A 21,434-nucleotide genomic window follows, 5' to 3' on the forward strand; every position below is an offset into this window, starting at 1 on the left:
AGTGTCTGGCACACCACAGGAGTTCAGTAATGTTTATTTCCTCACACAGACAGATATAACCAGGAAGAATTCACAAGCTAAGTAGGCTTTGAGCAATTGACTGTTCTTTTTTTTAGTGTTTTTTTTTGTTTTGTTTTGTTTTTTAAGAGAGAGAGAGCACATGATGAATGGGGGTGGAAGGAGGGCAGAGGAAGATAGAGAAACTTAAGCAGGTTCCATGTCCAGCACAGAGCCTAACATGGAGCTTAATTTCACAACCCTGAGATCATGACCTGAGCTGAAATCAGGAGTGGGATATTTAACTGATCAAGCCACCCAGGTGCTCCCTGTCTTTTCCATCACTGTTTTCTTTGTCTGACTTACCCTCAAAGGACCAATGTGGCATAGAGTGGGTGCATAATAAATATTTGTAATCAATTGTTTACAAAATAGCATCCTTTCTTGATTGCAGAATTTTGGGCATTGCTTTGCTGTTATTTATGTAAATTTGCACCTGTAGAACTGTATTTATACAGATTCATTTACTTTCATTTGTTCTGATAAAGAGATAGCTTTTATTTCCTGAAAATACACCTTTGCATAAATTAGTTCTATACCTTATTGAAGATACTTATCACCCAATTCTGATGATGAGAAAATGATTTTAATAGGGATGGGATATCTCTGTACATTGTGTAGATCCCATTAGAGATCCAGGATGTTTACTGAGAATTCTGAATATGTTATATCTATTGATTCAAAGGCTATGTCTACCTAATGAAAGTGGAAGGTTGAACCCCTAACTTATTTTTATCTTTTTTTTTTTTTTTGACTGTTTCTCTATCAGTCTAAATCATTGGCTAATGACTCAAACAGCTTAAGTGTGGTTTGGGTAAATCAACAAGTACAGATATCATTTGACTGACATAAGATGGAAAAAATTTTGCCTTTTCAAAAAGGATGAAAAACTCATTTTAATTACTGGACTATTTGTGTATGGGATCTGGCATGACACTTCCTTTCTTTTTTTTTTTTTTAATTTTTTTTAGTGTTCCAGAATTCATGGTTTATGCACCACACCCAGTGTTCCATGCAATACGTGCCCTCCACGATACCCACCAATAGACTCACCCAACCTCCCAACCCCTCCCCTCCAAAACCCTCAGTTAGTTCCTCAGAGTCCACAGTCTCTCATGGTTCATCTCCCCCTCCAATTTCCCCTAACTCCCTTCTCCTCTTCATCTTCCCATGTCCTCCATGATATTCCTTATACTCCACAAATAAGTGAAACCATATGGTAATTGACTCTCTCTGCTTGACTTATTTCACTCAGCATAATCTCTTCCAGTCCCATCCAGGTTGGGTATTCATCCTTTCTGATGGAGGCTTAGTACTCCATAGTATATATGGGCCACATCTTCTTTATCCATTTGTCCATTGAAGGGCATCTTGGCTCTTTCCACAGTTTGGCGACTGTGGCCATTGCTGCTATGAACACTGGGGTATGGATGGCCCTTCTGTTCACTATATCTCTATCTTTGGGGTAAATACCCAGTAGTGCAATTGCGGGATCATAGGGAAGCTCTATTTTTAATTTCTTAAGGAATATACACACTGTTTTCCAAAGTGGCTGCACCAACTTGCATTCCGACTAACAGTGTGAGAGGGTTCCCCTTTCTCCACACCCTCTCCAATACATGTTGTTTACTCTCTTGTTAATTTTGGCCATTCTAACTGGTGTAAGCTGATATCTCAATGTGGTTTTGATTTGAATCTCCCTGATGGCTAATGATGATGAACATTTTTTCATGTGTCTGTTAGCCATTTGTATGTCTTCTTTGGAGAAATATCTGTTCATGTCTTCTGTCCATTTTTTGACATGATTATCTGTTTTGTGTGTGTTGAGTTTGAGGAGTTCTTTATAGATCTTAGATATCAGCCCTTTGTCTGTAGTGTCATTTGCAGATATCTTCTCCCATTCCGTGGGTTGCCTCTTTGTTTTGTTGGCTATTTCCTTTGCTGTGCAGAAGCTTTTGATCTTGATGAAGTCCCAAAAGTTCTTTTTCGCTTCTGTTTCCTTTGCCTTTGGAGACATATCTTGAAAGAAGTTGTTGTGGCTGATGTCGAAGAGGTTACTGCTTATGTTCTCCTCTAGGATTCTGATGGATTCCTGCCTCTCATTGAGGTCTTTTATCCATTTCGAGTTTATCTTTGTGTATGGTGTAAGAGAATGGTCGAATTTCATTCTTCTACACATAGCTGTCCAATTTTCCCAGCACCATTTATTGAAGAGACTGTCTTTTTTCCACTGGATATTTTTTTCCTGCTTTGTTGAAGATTAGTTGACCATAAAGTTGAGGGTCCATATCTGGGTTCTCTACTCTGTTCCACTGGTCTATGTGTCTGTTTTTGTGCCAGTACTATGCTGTCTTAGTGATCACAGTTTTGTTGTAAAGCTTGAAATCAGGCAACGTGATGCCCCCAGTTTTGTTTTTCTTTTTCAACATTTCCTTATCAATTTGGGGTCTCTTCTGATTCTATACAAATTTTAGGATTGTTTGCTCCAGCTCTTTGAAGAATGCCTGTAGAATTTTGATCGTCATGGCATTGAAAGTATAGATTGCTCTAGGCAGCTTTAGACATTTTAACAATGTTTATTCTTCTGATCTATGAACATGGGATTGTCTTCCATCTTTTTGTGTCTTCTCCAATTTCTTTCATGAGTGCTCTGTAGTTCCTTGAGTACAGATCATTTACCTCTAATCCAAAAGAAAGGAGAGAAGACCCAAATTAATAAAATTATGAATGAAAAGGGAGAGATCACAACTAACACCAAGGAAACAGAAACAATCATCAGAAATTATTATCAGCAGTTATATGTCAAATAAGTTAAGTAACCTAGATGAAATCATGTATTCCTGGAAACCTATAAACTTCTAAAACTGAATCAGGAAGAAATTGACAACCTGAATAGACCAATGTCTAGTAATGAGATTGAAGCAGTGATCAAAAACTTCCCCCCAAAAAAGAGCCCGGGACCTGATGGATTCTCTGGGGAATTCTACCAAACTTTCAATGAAGAAATAATACCTATTATCTTGAAGCTGTTTCAAAATATTGAAGCAGAAGGAAAACTTCTAGACTCTTTTTATGAAACCAGCATTACCTTGATCCCCAAACCAGTCAAAGACCCCACCAAAAAGGAGAATTTCAAACAAATATCCCTGATGAATATGGATGCCAAGTTTCTCAACAAGATCCTAGCTAATAGGCTCCAACAGTACATTAAAAAGATTATCCACCATGACCAGGTGGGATTCATCCATGGGTTGCAAGCTTGGTTCAACATTTGCAAATCAATCAATGTGATAGAACAAATCAATAAGAGAAGAGAGAAGAACCACATGGTCCTCTCAATTGATGCAGGAAAAGCATTTGACAAGGTAGAGCATCCGTTCCTGATGAAAACGATTCAAAATATAGGGATAGAGGGAACATTCCTCAACGTAATAAAATCTATCTATGAAAAACCCACCATGAATATTATCCTCAATGGGGAAAAGATGACAGCCTTCCCTTTGAGATCAGGAACATGACAAGGATGCCCACTCTCACCACTCTTGTTCAACATAGTGTTAGAAGTCCTAGCAACAGCAATCAGACAACAAAGAGAAATAAAAGTCTTCAAATTGACAATGAAGAAGTCAAACTCTCTTCGCAGATGACATGATACTTTATATGGAAAACCCAAAGACTCCACCTCCAAACTACTAGAACTCACACAGCAATTCAGTAATGTGGCAGGGTACAAAATCAATGTACAAAAATCAGTTGCTTTCTTATATACTAACAATGAAAATACAGGAAGGGAAATTAGAGAATCAATTCCATTTACTATAGCACCAAGAACCATAAGATACCTGGCATGACACTTCTTGTCAGGTTCACAAGCAAATATCAGACCTTGTTAGAATGTTTACTGGATCCTGTGTCATTGTCATCAAGGTATTCTGTCCTGCTTTCAAATTTAGATGGATACTGCTCTTCTTGTCTTTGACCAAAGTGGCATTCTTTATTTTTATTACCTACTGAGAGCTCATTGTCTCTCTATCATCTGTCATCTATCTATCTACCTACCTATCTATCTATCTGTCTATCATCTCTCTATCATCTCTCATCTCTCTCTCTTCCTCTCTCCCTCTCTGTCTCTATCTTGTCTCTATCTTCTCTCTATCTGTATCTGCCAGGGAAGTTTGAGCTATCTAAGATATCCCTTAAAAATAGTCATGTAATTCAATTTAACACATAAAGGGGCCATGGGGATGCAAGCATTAACTGATTAAATTGTGAATCCAAGCAAAAGCATTTCTATATTCATTAACCATCACAGATACCACATCCTAATGTATATTTTGTCCAGAAGTTAAAAACTCCTAGTGAGATCAGAAGCCAGATGTATTACTACTCTACAGAGATTTCAAGATTTCTGGCTCAGGCTTAGTGATGAGAAAATGTGAATGTGAAATGTGACAAATCAATACAAATTATTTCTTTGACATCTGGGTTGGAACACCATTGTTGATTTTTTGGGAAACTTTATCAAATATAGTTCAGATCACTTTGAACTTATAAGCAGTATACAGAAGGAATAGTCTCATGGAAAAGAAATGTAAAGCCATACTTCCATTAGCTGTTTTCACCATTGACCTAAGAATCAACATTTACTTGGTGGGATATATTTTTATAAAACATCAGAAAGTAAAAAAGAAAAAAAATGTGTCAATTAGTTTTCTCAATTTCGAAGCTACTGAATAATTCCTTTTTTTAAAGTTAAAGGCTTTTCCAGAAAGATTAAAATAAGTATGCAATCCCAACCAGATGTTACTGTAATCCTTCTGAAAGAGTAGTCAGTAATAGTTTTTTCATTCCAGATTGCTTGTCTTGCTGATGAGATTTTTCCAAATTCTCCTTGGATTCTAAGGAACCAAAGTAGGCTTGCGAGGGGGGCATAAATCGTGTTATCTCCTCCTATTAAGTTAGACAATTTGTTTTCACTTTTCCATATTGGATTCAGACACATTTCCCTAATGTGTCAGGAAAGCTGGGCTCACCTCATGACTCTTGTTTCACCTCTGAGTGAAGTATTTTTAGGTTGATTTTCCCCAAGTCTGTTCCTGGATTTTTTTTTTTTTTTTGGATCAAAACCAAACGTTGAGTTCCCTTTTGGTATTGCCAACCACAAGCTTCTAATAATCTACCTCTTCTCTAACTCTTTTCTTTTTCTTACACGCAAGACATCTATCAGTGGGATTCACGAAATAGTGTTTTTCTGTCCTGTCCTCTTCTATTATGATGTATTTTTATACCATTTTCAAAGACCTCTTTTGAAAACATAATCTTTTTTAGTGACTTTTCTTCCAGTTGTAACTTGAAATTATATTAATGGATCTAGGCCATGGACCCACAAACCAAATACAGTCTAGATATAGAATTCCTAAAGAAAGCTGATGAATTGAAGAGGTTTGTCATCTTTTGTCTACCTAGGTATTAGGTGGTAAAGTAGAGAATGATGAAGAAAACTATTTGTTCAATTTGTTGGAGCAGGAAGTTATTTAAGTCAAGGTATTTCATCCTCATCACAGTCCTATAATTAAGAGCACCCTTACTTTTATTCTACCATAGATAAAGAAACTGAAGTGTAAGGAGTTGCACAGCCTTCCTTGGATCCCATAGTTAGGAACTAGAGGAGCAGGAATTTAATCTCAAATCTGCGTCATTTTGAAGACTATACTCTTTTTTTTTTTAAAGGTTTTATTTATTTATTTGACAAAGAGAGAGAGAGCCCAAGCATGGGGAGCAGCAGGGGGAAAGGGAGAAGCAGAATCCCTGTTGAGTTGGGAGCCTGAAGCAGGGCTTGATCCCAGGATGCTGGGATCATGACCTGAGCTGAAGGCAGGTGCTTAACTGACTGAGCCACCCAGGCACCCTGTGAAGACTGTGCTCTTCACTACCGTACTCCACCAACCAACGCAGCTATTTGAAACATTTGCAATAGATCATAAAAAGAACTTTGTTATGGTGACAACTCAAAGCTTGGCTGATATGAATGTTGGGTTTGTGGTCCTGCCTTGCACAGTACTGTATAGTGAGCCCAGAATACCTCCATTGAGTCTGGAGAGAAAAGCATAACCTTCCAGTGGGGCTTAAACTCCAGGAAACTAGTTCATATTCAAAAGACCCACAAGAGATTGATTTATAAAGGATGAGTTCAGATTACTTCTGTAAAGAGATATACGTGCTTACAAGATGACAAATGTTGACCATTTGGAACGAGTTTTCTCTTTAGCTAGGTAGATTCACTTAGGAGATCCATAAGATATTAGAAAGCTTCTGTAATCAGAAAAAAAACCCGCACTATTCATAATGGGTTTCCTTTAAATTACTATAGCTGAGTGATTATGGGCTGAATTGTAACTTCACCAAATTTGAAGTTCTAACCCTCAGTCTCTCAGACTGAGTGTGTTTGGAGCTGGAACCTTTAAAGAGGTAATTAAGGTAAAATGATGTCATAAGGATGGGGCCTTAATCCAATATAACTGGTGTCCTTATAAGAAGAGATTCGGACACACACCAGTGATCACACAGAGGAAAAGACCAAATGAAGACATAGTGAGAGGGTGGCCATGGGTGAGCCAAAGAAGGAGGTCTCAGAAGAAAACAAACCTGTGCACAACTTGTTGGATTTCCTGAGCTGTGGGAAAATAAGTTTCTGTTGTTTAGGCCACTCAGTCTGTGGTATTTTGTTATGACAGCCCTGGTAACTTATTAAATTTTTTAATTGTAGAATTATTTCCATGTCATTAAATAATATTAGTCATTAAAAGTCAGAGTTTACTCTCTCTAAAAAGTTCTGAAGATGTGCGGTTATTTTTATTTTTAAATTTCTGTTTATTTTATTTTTTTTAAAGGTTTTATTTATTTGTCAGAGACAGAGAGACAGAGAGACAGAAAAAGCACTAGCAGGGGGAGCTGCAGGCAGAGAGAGAAGCAGGCTCCCCACTCAGCAGGGAGCCTGTTGTGGGACTCATCCCAGGACCCTGGGATCATAACCTGAGCCGAAGGCAGATGCTAAACTGACTGAGTCACCCAGGCATCCCAAATTATGTTATTTTTAAAACTATTTTGATCAGATTTGGTAAACATTCCAGATCAGCATTAAGCAATTAAAATATAAGGTGAACCACTAAAGCTCACATTATTAAAGTTTTTAATAGCCACATTTAAACAATAGAAAGAAAAGGTGAGGTTAATCTCAATAATATATGAATACATATTAGTGTATATTATGCCTTATGTATGTTAACATTACATATAATACATCCAAAATAGAATCATTTCAACATGTAGTCAATATAAAATTATTAATGTGAAATTTTCCATTTTTTTGGGAAATGGATGTCTTATTAAGACTCATATTAAGTCTTCAAAATCTAATGTTTATCATTTTGGACCAATCATGTTTTAAATGCTCAATAATCAGTGTGGCTAGTGGGTGGGACAGCTCTAGACCTATTGTTGAATCTTTTTCTATCAACACTGTATTTGCACACCTTTTTAAAAATTTTGTTTATTTGAGAGAGGGAGAGCATGTGCACGCATGGTAGAGTGTGTGAGTGGGGGAAGGGCAGAGAAAGAGAATCTTCCAGCGGACTCCTTGTGGACTGCTGAGCATGCCATAGGGATGCCATGACCCTTGAGATCTTGACCTGATCCCAAATGAAGAGCCTGACACTCAACCGAATGAACCACCCACTGTTCCCTATTTGCATATCTTTTTTTATTTTTTATTTAATAATAAACATATAATGTACTATTAGCCCCAGGGGTACAGGTCTGTGAATCGCCAGGTTTATACACTTCACAGCACTCACCATAGCACATACCTTCCCCAATGTCCATAATCCCACCACCCTTTCCCTACCCTCCTCCCCCCAGCCACCCTGTTTGATTTGTGACATTAAGAGTCTCTTATGGTTTGTCTCCCTCCCGATCCCATCTTCTTTCATTTATTCTTTTCCTACCCCCCAAACCCCCCATTTTGGATCTCCACTTCCTCATATCAGGGATATGATATGATAGTTGTCTTTCTCTGACTGACTTATTTCGCTAAGCATAATACCCTCTAGTTCCATCCACATTGTCGCAAATGGCAAGATTTCATTTCTTTTGATGGTTGCATAGTATTCCATTGTATATATATACCACCTCTTCTTTATCCATTCATCTTTTGATGGACATCTAGATTCTTTCCATAGTTTGGCTATTGTGGACATTGCTGCTATAAACATTCGGGTGAACGTGCCCCTTCGGATCACTACGTTTGTATCTTTAGGGTAAATACCCAGTAGTGCAATTGCTGGGTCGTAAGGTAGCTCTATTTTCAACTTTTTGAGGAACCTCCATGCTGTTTTCCAGAGTGGTTGCACCAGCTTGCATTCCCACCAACAATGCAGGAGGGTTCCCCTTCCTCCGCATCCTCGCCAGCATCTGTCATTTCCTGACTTGTTAATTTTAGTCATTTTGACTGGTGTGAGGTGGTATCTCATTGTGGTTTTGATTTGTATTTCCCTGATGCCGAGTGATGCGGAGCACTTTTTCATGTGTCTGTTGGCCATCTGGATGTCTTCTTTGCAGAAACGTCTGTTCATGTCCTCTGCCCATTTCTTGATTGGATTATTTGTTCTTTGGGTGTTGAGTTTGCTAAGCTCTTTATAGATTTGGATACTAGCCCTTTATCTGATATATCATTTGCACATATCTTCCCCCATTCTGTCAGTTGTCTTTTGGTTTTGTTAACTCTTTCCTCTGCTGTGCAAAAGCTTTTGATCTTGATGAAGTCCCAATGGTTCATTTTTGCCCTTGCTTCCCTTGCCTTTGGCCATGTTCCTAGGAAGAAGTTGCTGCGGCTGAGGTCGAAGAGGTTGCTGCCTGTGTTCTTCTCAAGGATTTTGATGAATTCCTTTCTCACATTGAGGTCCTTCATCCATTTTGAGTCTATCTTCATGTGTGGTATAAGGAAATGGTCGAATTTCATGTTTCTGCATGTGGCTGTCCAATTTTCCCAACACCATTTGTTGAAGAGGCTGTCTTTTTTCCATTGGACATTCTTTCTTGCTTTGTCAAAGTTTAGTTGACCATAGTTGAGGGTCTATTTCTGGGCTCTCTATTCTGTTCCATTGATCTATGTGTCTGTTTTTGTGCCAGTACCATACCGTCTTGATGATGACAGCTTTGTAATAGAGCTTGAAGTCCGGAATTGTGATGCCACCAACTTTGGCTTTCTTTTTCAATATTCCTTTGATTATTCGAGGTCTTTTCTGGTTCCATATAAATTTTAGGATTATTTGTTCCATTTCTTTGAAAAAAATGGATGGGATTTTGATAGGAATTGCATTAAATGTGTAGATTGCTTTAGGTAGAATAGACATTTTCACAATATTTGTTCTTCCAATCCATGAGCATGGAACATTTATCCATTTCTTTGTGTCTCCCTCAATTTCTTTAATGAGTACTTTATAGTTTTCTGAGTACAGATTCTTTGCCTCTTTGGTTAGGTTTATTCCTAGGTATCTTATGATTTTGGGTGCAATTGTAAATGGGATTGACTCCTTAATTTCCCTTTCTTCTGTCTTGTTGTTGGTGTAAAGAAATGCAACTGATTTCTGTGCACTGATTTTATATCCTGACACTACTGAAATCCTGTACAAGTTCTAGCAGACTTGGAGTGGAGTCTTTTGGGTTTTCCATGTATAGTATCATATCATCTGCAAAGAGTGATAGTTTGACTTCTTCTTTGCCAATTTGGATGCCTTTAATTTCTTTCTTTCTTTCTTTCTTTTTTTTTTTTTTTTGTATGATTGCTGAGGCTAGGACTTCTAGTACTATGTTGAATAGCAGTGGTGATAATGGGCATCCCTGCCATGTTCCTAACCTTAGCGGAAAAGCTCTCAGTTTTTCTCCCTTGAGAATGATATTTGCAGTGGGTTTTTCATAGATGGCTTTGATGATATTGAGGTATGTGCCCTCTATCCCTACACTTTGAAGAGTTTTGATCAGGAAGGGATGCTGTACTTTGTCAAATTCTTTTTCAGCATCTATTGAGAGTATCAAATGGTTCTTATTCTTTCTTTTATTAATGTATTGTATCACATTGATTGATTTGCGGATGTTGAATAAATCCCTGGAATAAATCCCACTTGGTCGTGGTGAATAATCATTTTAATGTACTGTTGGATCCTATTGGCTAGTATTTTGATGAGAATTTTCGCATCTGTGTTCATCAAGGATATTGGTCTGTAATTCTCTTTTTTGATGGGATCCTTCCTTGTCTGGTTTTGGGATCAAGGTGATGCTGGTCTCATAAAATGAGTTTGGAAGTTTTCCTTCCATTTCTATTTTTTGGAACAGTTTCAGGAGAATAGGAATTAATTCTTCTTTAAATGTTTGGTAGAATTCCCCTGGGAAGCTGTCTGGCCCTGGGCTTTTGTTTGTTTGGAGATTTTTGATGACTGTTTCAATCTCCTTACTGGTTATGGGTCTGTTCAGGTTTTCTATTTCTTCCTGGTTCAGTTTTGGTGGTTTATATGTCTCTAGGAATGCATCCATTTCTTCCAGATTGTCAAATTTGTTGGCATAGAGTTGCTCATAATATGTTCTTATAATTGTTTGTATTTCTTTGGTGTTGGTTGTGATCTCTCCTCTTTCATTCATGATTTTATTTATTTGCGTCCTTTCTCTTTTCTTTTTGATAAGTCTGGCCAGGGGTTTATCAATCTTATTAATTCTTTCAAAGAACCAGTTCCTAGTTTTGTTGATTTGTTCTATTGTGTTGTGTTTTTTTTTTGTTGTTGTTGTTTGTTTGTTTCTATTTCATTGATTTCTGCTCTGATCTTTATGATTTCTCTTCTCCTGCTGGGTTTAGGTTTTCTTTGTTGTTCTTTCTCCAGCTCCTTTAGGTGTAGGGTTAGGTTGTGTATTTGAGACCTTTCTTGTTTCTTGAGAAAGACTTGTATCACTATATATTTTTCTCTCAGGACTGCCTTTGCTGTGTCCCACAGATTTTGAACCATTGCATTTTCATTATCCTTTGTTTCCATGAATTTTTTCAATTCTTCTTTAATTTCCTGGTTGTCCCATTCATTCTTTAGAAGGATGCTGTTTAGTCTCCATGTATTTGCGTTCTTTCCAAATTTCCTCTTGTGATCGAGTTCTAGCTTCAGACCATTGTGGCCTGAAAATATGCAAGGAATGATCCCAATATTTTGATACTGGTTGAGACCTGATTTATGACCCAGGATGTGATCTATTCTGGAGAATGTTCCATGTGCACTAGAGAAGAATGTGTATTCTGTTGCTTTGGGATGCAATGTTCTGAATATATCTGTGATGTTCATCTGGTCCAGTGTGTCATTTAAGGCCTTTATTTCCTTGTTGATCTTTTGCTTAGATGATCTGTCCATTTCAGTGAGGGGAGCGTTAAAGTCCCCTACTATTATTGTATTACTGTCGATGTATTTCTTTGATTTTGTTATTATTTGGTTTATATAGTTGGCTGCTCCCATGTTAGGGGCATAGATATTTAAAATTGTTAGATCTTCTTGTTGGACAGACCCTTTGAGTATGGTATAGTGTTCTTCCTCATCTCTTATTATAGTCTTTGGCTTAAAATCTAATTGATCTGATATAAGGATTGACACTCCAGCTTTCTTTTGATGTCCATTAGCATGGTAAATTGTTTCCCACCCCCTTACTTTAAATCTGGAAGTGTCTTTGGGTCTAAAATGAGTTTCTTGTAGGCAGCATATTGATGGGTTTTGTTTTTTTATCCATTCTGATACCCTGTGTCTTTTGATTGGGACATTTAGCCATTTACATTCAGGGTAACTATTGAGAGATATGAATTTAGTGCCATTGTATTGCCTGCAAGGTGACTGTTATTGTATATTGTCTCTGTTCCTTTCCAGTCTACTACTTTTAGGGTGTCTCTTTGCTTAGAGGACCCCTTTCAATATTTCCTGTAGAGCTGGTTTGGTGTTTGCAAATTCTTTCAGTTTTTGTTTGTCCTGGAAACTTTTTATCTCTCCTTCTATTTTCAATGATAACCTAGTTGGATATAGTATTCTTGGCTGCATGTTTTTCTCATTTAGTGCTCTGAATATATCATGCCAGTTCTTTCTGGCCTGCCAGGTCTCCGTGGATAAGTCCACTGCCAATCTAATATTTTTACCATTGTATGTTACAGACTTCTTGTCCTGGGCTGCTTTCAGGATTTTCTCTTTGTCTCTAAGACTTGTAAATTTTACTATTAGATGACGGGGTGTGGACCTATTCTTATTGATTTTGAGGGAGGGTTCTCTGCACCTCCTGGATTTTGATGCTTGTTCCCTTTGCCATATTAGCGAAATTCTCTACAATAATTCTCTCCAATATACCTTCTGCTCCCCTCTCTCTTTCTTCTTCTTCTGGAATCCCAATTATTCTAATGTTGTTTCATCTTATGGTATCACTTATCTCTCAAATTCTCCCCTTGTGGTCCAGTAGTTGTTTGTCTCTCTTTTGCTCAGCTTCTTTATTTTTTGTCATTTGGTCTTCTATATCACTAATTCTTTCTTCTGCCTCATTTATCCTACCAGTAAGAGTCTCCATTTTTGATTGCACCTCATTAATAGCTTTTTAAATTTCAACTTGGTTAGATTTTAGTTCTTTTATTTCTCCAGAAAGGGCTTTTATTTCTCTGGACAGGTTTTCTCTAATATTGTCCATGCCTTTTTCAAGCCCGGCTAGAACCTTGAGAATCATCATTCTGAACTCTAGATCTGACATATTACCTGTGTCTGTATTGATTAGGCCCCTAATCTTCAGTACTGACTCTTGTTCTTTTTTTTTTTTTTTTTTTTTGTGGTGAGTTTTTCCGTCTTGTCATTTTGTCCAGATAAGAATATATGAAGGAGCAAATAAAATACTAAAAGGGTGGTAAATACCCCAGGAAAATGTGCTTTAACCAAATCAGAAGAGACCCCAAATAATGGGGGGGAGAATGGGGGTAAAAAGAAGTTCAGAAAAAAAAAATTAAAAAAGCAAAACAAATAAAGAAAAAATATAAAAAAGAAAAAAATATATATATTAGACTGGTGAGTAGAACAGGGTCACCCACTTAATTTTAGGAGTATTTTATTCTCTTAGAAGAAACTACCTCCCAAAATTTTAAAGAATGAAAAACGTATATAAGGGTAAACACAATGAAGGGATGGAATAAGACTATAAAGATGAAAAAAATGTTTTTTTAATTTCTAAAAAAGGAGTTGATAAGGTAAGTTGGTTGGGAAAATAAAGAAAAAGAAGGTGGAGAGAATTTGATCAGGCTGGAGACGAGAACAAGCCCGGTGCTAGACTTAGGGTGTATTTTGATCTATTAGAAGAAGTTGTACTCCAAATTTTTTAGAAGAAAAAACCCTATGTGTATACAAAAAATAAAGTTAGATACAATGAAGGGCAAAATATGACTATAATAATGAAGGTTCAGAAAAGATTTTTTTTTTATGAAAGGTGTTGTTAAGATAAACTAGTTAAAAAATGTTAAAAGAGGAATGGGTAAAAGTTGAAAAAAATAGCAGAAGGAAAAAAAATACATAAAATTAAAAAAAGATTAATTAACTTTGCAAGACTAAAAAATCAGTGGGAGAAAGCCATGAATTCCATGCTTTGCTTTTTCCTCCTCTGGAATTCCGCTGTTCTCCTTGGTAAGTGAACTTGGTCTTGGCTGGATTTCTTGTTGATCTTCTGGGGGAGGGGCGTGTTGTAGTGATTCTCAAGTGTCTTTGCCTGAGGCGGAATTGCCTCACCCTTACCAGTGACCAGGCTAAGTAATCCGCTCGGGTTCACTTTCGGGAGCTTTTGTTCCCTGAACACTTTCCGTAGAGTTTCGGAGGATGGGAATGAAAATGGCAGCTTCCCAATTTCTGGCCCGGAGGAGCTGAGAGCTTGGGGCCCCACTCCTCAGTGCGCCCTCAGAGAAAAGCACTCAATCACTGTCTCCCCCGCCTCTGGCCACGCTAGGTGAAAAACGCTCAGTCACTCCTGTCTCCCTGGCCTCCGGCTGTGCTCCGAGCTCACCCAGGCTGTGACCAAGTGTCTCTGTCTCTGGCACATAGCTCCGCCTGGAGTCTCTGAACCCCGCAGATCCCTGAGCTCCTCTAGGGGTTGTATCCCCAGATCTTGTGGGGACCCCACTCACAGAGCAGTGGTCTGTGCCACAGATTACAGTTCAAGGTAACCCTGAGTTGAGAGCTCACTCCTTGACTCCATCTCTGTAGCCAGCTTCCCTGCTCTAATACCTGTGAGCTCTGTGACACTCAGACACCCCCAATCCTTCTGTGACCTGAGACCACGCTGTCCCCACGTGGGCTTCACCCCAGTTTAGCCTCTGGAGTGATGTCCCTCAGTGGAGCAGACTTTTAAAAGTCCTGATTTTATGCTCCTTTGCTCCACCACTTGCCGGGAGCCAGCCCCTCCCCCTGTGGTCTATCTTCCTGTTGCTTTGGATTCACTTCTCTGCAGGTCCTACCTTTCAGAAAGTGGTCGATTTTCTGTTTCTAGAATTGTTGCTCTTCTTATCTTCGATCTCCTTTTGGATTTGTAGGTGTTCAGAATGGCTTAATAAGCTATCTAGCTGATCTCCTGCTACCTGATGTCGTCTCAGCCTGCTACTTCTCCACCATCTTGACTCCTCCCTCCCTATTTGCATATCTTTTTAAGGCAGTGTTTATGCAGATATCTGAGGTCACCTGTTGTATGGTTATTTGAAGTTTCAGTTTCTGAATAGGATATGTTTTTTTTTTTTTAAAGATTTATTTATTTATTTGACAGATGGAGATCACAAGTAGGCAGAGGCAGGCAGAGAGAGAGGAGGAAGCAGGCTCCCTGCTGAGCAGAGAGCCCGATGCGGGGCTCAATCCCAGGACCCCGGGATCATGACCTGAGCCGAAGGCAGAGGCTTTAACCCACTGAGCCACCCAGGCTCCCCTGAATAGGATATGGTTTTACATGAGAGCATCACCTTTGAGTTTACTACCACTTTATGTAACAAATTCCTGATTGGCAAAGTGTGATAGGAGGAAGTCATTACTAAAGTTCCAATCAGGTAATATTTTTCTGATGTTTTCAGGCTTCCTGGAAACATCAATAGATATTTATGAGATGGCCTGCTACATGCAAGGTACTAAGAGGGAAAATGTGTGTAAGGTTATTTTCAAATTGAGTTCTTAAATATTGAAAATCTCTAAATGGATTAAAGGGGAAAATGCTTCCATTTGTTGGTCTTTTAGTATGTACTGACACATGTGATCTTATTTATCTTTTTAAAAAAACATTTTATTTATTTATTTGAAAGAGAGCATGCATGCACACAAATGGAGGGAAGGATAGAGGGAGAGGGAGAACCAGACACCCCGCTGAGCTGGGAGCCCAAATTGGGGCTCGATCCCAGGACCTTGAGATCATGATCTGAGCTGAAGTCAGATGCTTAACCAATTGAACCACCCAGGCTCCTCTTATTCATCTTTTAAAAATCTTGTGAGCTTTATACAAATGAGAAAACTGAAGCTTAGCAGTTTTAGGTAAATTTCCCAAGATCGCCTTATTCACGATTGGTGTAGTTTCTCATTCACATTTGCTTGATTTTAAAGGATTTATGATATGGTTAAATCTTGTTCCAAGGTGTGCTTTATATCTGAGAAATTTCAAAGCAACATGAAGTGTGTGAATTTTGCAGAAAGCATTAAATCTAGAATTTGGAGTAGGCTAAGCATAAGTTCAAGGTTCCAGCTCTTCTATGTCCTAGGCTTTTTGTCTTTGTTTTACCTTATTTAAACCCCACAAGCCTGTTTCCTCATTTAGAAAATGGGCTTCGTAATAGTTCCTATCTCTTAGGGTTGTGTAAGGACTGAGTGAGCTAATTCAGGGAAAGTACACTGTGTGAGGCGTATATTAATGACTCACCAAACATTAGCTGCTTGTTCTTTTTTATCATCAGCAATGACAGGCCTGGTATATATTAACTCTTTCAATTTACAGGAATTTTCTTGACCACTCAATATAGCAGAATACATTTTTTTATAATTTAAATATGATTAAGCTGAGAAGCCCGAAGTACTTTTCTATAATTAACTGCTCAGACTGTGTTAGCACATGAGAACAGCTTTCAGAAGCAGATCTGACATTCACCAGCAGCTAGGGAGAGGACAGTGCTGATGTCTTTTCTACCTGTGAACTAACAGTTTTGTCCTTCAGAGGTGGCGACCTTGATTTCTTTCTGAAAGATACCTGACTTCTGGCCAATGCTGTTTTATGTGCCACCTGACCCATCTCAAAGGAGACAGAAGAATAAAGGTTTTCAAAGGTCACATCTCAGCCACGTAAAATGTTTATGTTGTTGTGGTGACTGAAGATTGTATTATGGCAATTGCAACAAAACAACAAATGTAAAAATGAACCAGTGAATACAACAAAAATAGAGAAAGAAAGGAAAAAATGAGCTTCCGTCTGGGGTTCAAATGCTTCCACTCGTCAGTCTTAACCTTTTTGATAATTATATTATGTGCAGCAGCAAAGAAACAAAAGGGAATAAAGGTCTTAAGACTTATATTGATAAACTATGTGTGGTGCTCAGAAATGGCATGGAATATCTTGTTTAAGCTGTAAAAATATAGTAGCATGTCATGTTATCTTCATAAATTCTTCTCACACGTAGGGTGGGTGGAGTTCCCAAATCCCAAGGCACATTACCAATTCGGTTGGTCGCTGCAATTCATCAATTGTTTTGTCACATATTTGCAGGCTCACAGTTGGGACTGAGGTATTATGATTCTAGAGGGTTTGATAATAGGTGAATTATTAGCTGTTGGGGACAGATTTGTTTCTGAGCCTTTCTGTGGCAGTCTCTTATATAGGGAAGCAATCATTTTCACAGAGTTTGCTTTCTCAGACTTAAAGAGATTTTGAATATAGCTTGTAATTTTTTTCCTAGTAAAATTTCATTAGTGGTTAATTATGATTGGTAGGCCTTACCGGAAGTTCACCAAGTGTGTTGAGAGTTCAAACATGTCCAATTTTAAGCAGTGTCATGATGGGATGGACAGTTCATGGTATTCTCTGTCACTATGTTTATACACATTGTCTATCAATCTTCTGTGTATTATCGCATGTTGAACTTGTGATTTTAACCTTTTTGGAAAACAAAAAGGACTTTTAGAACTGACTTCTTAATCTGGGCAACTTTACGCTTTGGTTTTTGAGCATGTGCCTCGTACTGTATGATTTGGGGTAAGAAATAATTCAAGGAATGTTTAAACAGCATCTAACTTTGATAGGCTGCAAGAAGTTAAATATTTTATGTGGGTGTTATGTTGCAAATCAGACCAGATGAACCCAAAGTGTGCTTAACTCTGGTCAGTCCTGTCTACAACTTTCTCAAGGAAGCCAGATCATATCTAAGGCAGATTTAGAAGAATTAATTTCTCTTCTACAAGTGCACATTTGTAAGAAACATGAAGATAAAACACAAAGGAATATAACAAACTTCTCCATAAATTTTTCTGAGTTTCAAGTTTCTATTTTAGAAAGGTATCCTCATACTTAGATAGGTACTTCAGTTCACACATTTGTCATCAACTCCAAAACTAGCTTGACTTTTAAAGTTATTAGTTGCTTATGCTTTTTTTCCAGTAAAGGCAAGAGGAAAAGTAAATAAAGGAGGAGTTCTAAAAAATCAATACAGGGGTGCCTGGGTGGCTCAGTGGGCTCAGGTCATGATCCTAGTATCTTGGGATGGAGCCCCGCAACCACATCAGGCTGCCTGCTCAGTGGGGAGCCTGCTTCTCCCTCTTCCACTCCCCCGGCTTATGTTCCCTCTCCTGCTGTCTCTCTGTCAAATAAATAAATAAAATCTTAAAAAAAAATAAAAAATCAATACAAAACATAGTTATTTTGAAGTAGTTAGATAATTAAATACAGGATTTAAATTATGCTGAATCAAAAGTTTTTGCCAGGAATAAATGCTGTCAGGGTTTTGTGCTGTCTTTCCTCTCTGTTCTACTGGAGACTGGATTTGTCTGAAAATTGCCTTTATAATCTCCTAACTGGAGAATATAGAAAGAGAAATGAAAAAAACGTTATTAAAAATGGAAAAATGGTCATCTTGGCAGTACATCTCCCAAGTGGCAGCTGTATGTATAGCAAACATTCCAGAATACTTGGAAGAGATTTAAAATATTGCTAATCTTCTGTTTATGTTCATGCTGTGCTGGCATATAAACATTTTTTGATGAGGGGTATTTCTGTTTCAGCAAAGAATTATGTGGCTGAATTATCTGGAATGAGATTCAGGGCCTGAAAGATATTTGATTATATGCTATGGAGGGCTCATCACTGAAATGAGTATGAGTGTTAGACATTATATATTCATTCAGCAGTTATGTAAATTATTTCCGGTAAGTTATTTTGAGCCCTTTTTTTCAGCCTTACATTTATCATGCTATTTTGGAGAGCCCTTGGCCTACAGCAGGTTCAGTCCTAGGTTTTATTTAAAAATGCTTTATAGGGGATACAAAATAAATCTAAGTCATAGACTCTATATTCTAGAAGCCTCATAGGATATTTTGGGAAAGCAGCACTCACTCATAGGAGGAAGAAGACCAATGAGGACCTAGGTACTGTGGAAGGCTTGCACTTGGGCGGGCAATGAACAGGAAGGATAAATCTCGACCTTGGTTGGGGGTGGGGTGAGCTGAATGGGTGTTGAGGTTGAAATGTGTCTAGCATGAGGAATTACACGGCTCTTCTCCCTCTCACCTATTTTAACTCAGTCACTTTCTCAACACGTTTATTATGCCGTCTGCCATGGTTCGGGTACCTTGGTACGGAACATAGACAATGAACATAGTTGATGCCTTCATGACTTCTAAGATCTGCTGGGCAGTAGACATGAAACATGAAAACAAACAAGTGTGTACAATAACAAACTGTGCTAGGCAATAGTAAAGGAAAGCACGATGCTATGAAAGAGATTGTGGATTGGGGAATGCAGGTCTGAAGAAGAGACATTTCAGCTAAGATTCGAAGGATATGCCTATTAAAATAAAAAGACATACTTCTTACATAGGATATGCTAAAATAATAATTTATTTTTTTAAAAGATTTTATTTATTTGAAAAAGAGAGTAAGTGAGAGAACATGAGCAGAGGGGAGGGGAGAAGCAGACTCCCTTGCTGAGCAGGGAGTCTGATGTGGGGTTCGATCGCAGGACCCTAGGATCATGACCCGAGCCGAAAGCAGTCACCTAACTGAGCCACTCAGGAGCCCTAAAATTAGAATTTCTACCAAGTTGCTCTTTTATAGTCATGTGTCTGACAAATGAAGTAAAGAAACATTTAGGGCATGCTCATTGAATTCGCAAGTCTATCAGTCAGAGGCTCACCAAGAAACAGATGCCACCTGCAAATGGAGAACTTGAGAAGGGTTGAATAAATTTTACAAAGGTGTAGGGAAGTGACAAGGGATAGAGCAGTATTTTCAGGGCCATTAATAGCAGAGCTGTCACATTTCCTAGACCCAAAGGGACAAGATGGGGGGCATGGAGACCTGAATACTAGGGAGACATAATGCCTTGAGATGAATAGTGGCCTTGGTTGAGAGACACAGCAGCCTGAGTGCCCTCAGTGTGAAAATGCAGCGTGTGTGTGGGGTGTGGGGGTGAATACCACCCGAGATCTCCCTCTCCTTTTCCTTGTGCTCTCCTGGTAATGAGCCCTTCTGGCTGAACCCAACTAGAAGTCAAAAGATGATGAGTTTCAAATGGGTTGGCCTCCCAGTTAGAGATCATGGTCCAGAAGGTAGAACATGGACTTTGGAGAGAAATAGAAGATACCTCAGATAGCAAGTCTACACGAAGTTCTCAGTGTAGACAAAGCTCAGAGGTGGGGGGTGTGCGTGTGTGCAAAAGAACAATAAACCTTGTGAAAAGATTTGTGAAGATTCGCTCTGCTTTGAATTCATTTGTGTGGGCATGGTTTGGTCTGTCAGAATAAAAAATATGGCTTCTTGAGACTATAATAATAGCTCTTTCTTCTAAGAATTTCTCCTATTGGCTATTCATACTTCTTTTTCAGGGGCTGTGTTTTCTCTGTAATGTCTGTCGTAACACCTGAATCACTCTGGGAAGTAGAGCGCCCATGATGGTGGTGCCGCAGGAAGTGGGACAGGCCAGGAACAGCTCACCGCTGAGCACGGTGCTCCCAGAGTGCTCCCAGGTGCCTTCATTCAGCACATTCCTGCACATTCCTACCATGCCACTTCTCCGTGGGACCACTGCTCTGCTCTTTCCTAGGGTTTTGCCTTTTTACAATTTTTTTCTTTTTTCCTCAGCAAGGCTGGGGCTGTGGAAATGAAGAAAGGCAGAAGTTGAAACGTGCTGTAATACTAGCTGACATGTGAACGCTGAGATTCGTGTGTAAGAGGAAGGAATGGCTGTATTTACCAACCAGCGCCAATCCCCCTTTCCGCCTCAGTTTCAAATTCTGCAGGAAAGAGACAGCTCTGAAATTTACGAGCCATAACTTGCTCTTCATTACTTGGTCCCAGGGTAAGCAACGAGTACCCAAGCCTAAGGGTCATCTGCGGGTCTGGAAATCTTTATAATTTTATAGGGAAGTTCACTGACTGTGGGAGGAGTGATGAAGTGCTGAGAAGCCCCTCGTGCACCAGGGAACCGCTAAGTAGTTTTGTTATAAATAAGGATATACATATGCACAGAGCTCATTCATTAGAGCATTTTCCCCAAATGTGAGAATCTCTCTCTCTCTCTTTTTTTTTTTTTAAAGATTGTACTTATTTATTTGACAGACAGAGATCACAAGTAGGCAGAGAGGCAGGCAGAGAGAGAGGGGGAAGCAGGTTCCCTGCTGAGCAGAGAGACCGGTGCACAGCTTGATCCCAGAACCCTGAGATCACAAGCTGAGCCTAAGGCAGAGGCTTAATCCACTGAGCCACCTAGGCACCCCCAAATGTGAGAATCTCTGTTAATTGTTGCAGTGACAGGCCTCACAAACTTCCCTTTCGGATGAGACATTGAGCCTCAGAGAGGCCAGCACGACCTGCCAGCCCCTTGCGGCTGGGACATGGCAGAGGTGCTGGAAACAAGTTCCAATTAAAAAAAAAAAAAAAGTCACAATAGTTTCCAATAGCAGAGAACTATTGGGCCTTTTTCTGGGCCTTTTTCTGTTCTCAGAAAATTCGAGAGTGTTGTGAGAATCAGGAACTTGTACTGAGTTTGTTTACATTTGTCCAATGAGAAGAGAATTGTGGTTGGAGGTAAACTTATACTGTGTCGGAATTGCTGTTCA

At 38.8% G+C, this 21,434-nt stretch overlaps 1 pseudogene across 1 annotated transcript in view; it reads right to left on the reverse strand.

Moving 5' to 3' along the window:
• The window catches only part of LOC308338257 (keratin, type II cytoskeletal 8-like), a 37,383-nt pseudogene extending 16,677 nt beyond the window's left edge, over positions 1–20,706 (reverse strand). The window contains exon 1 of the transcript in view: positions 20,574–20,706. The product of the transcript in view is annotated as a keratin, type II cytoskeletal 8-like (transcript). The remainder of the gene's footprint in view (positions 1–20,573) is intronic.
• Positions 20,707–21,434: the final 728 nt, after the last annotated feature.

This window comes from Martes martes (genome assembly GCF_963455335.1).
Source record: "Martes martes genome assembly, chromosome: 2".
Lineage (NCBI taxonomy): Eukaryota > Metazoa > Chordata > Mammalia > Carnivora > Mustelidae > Martes > Martes martes.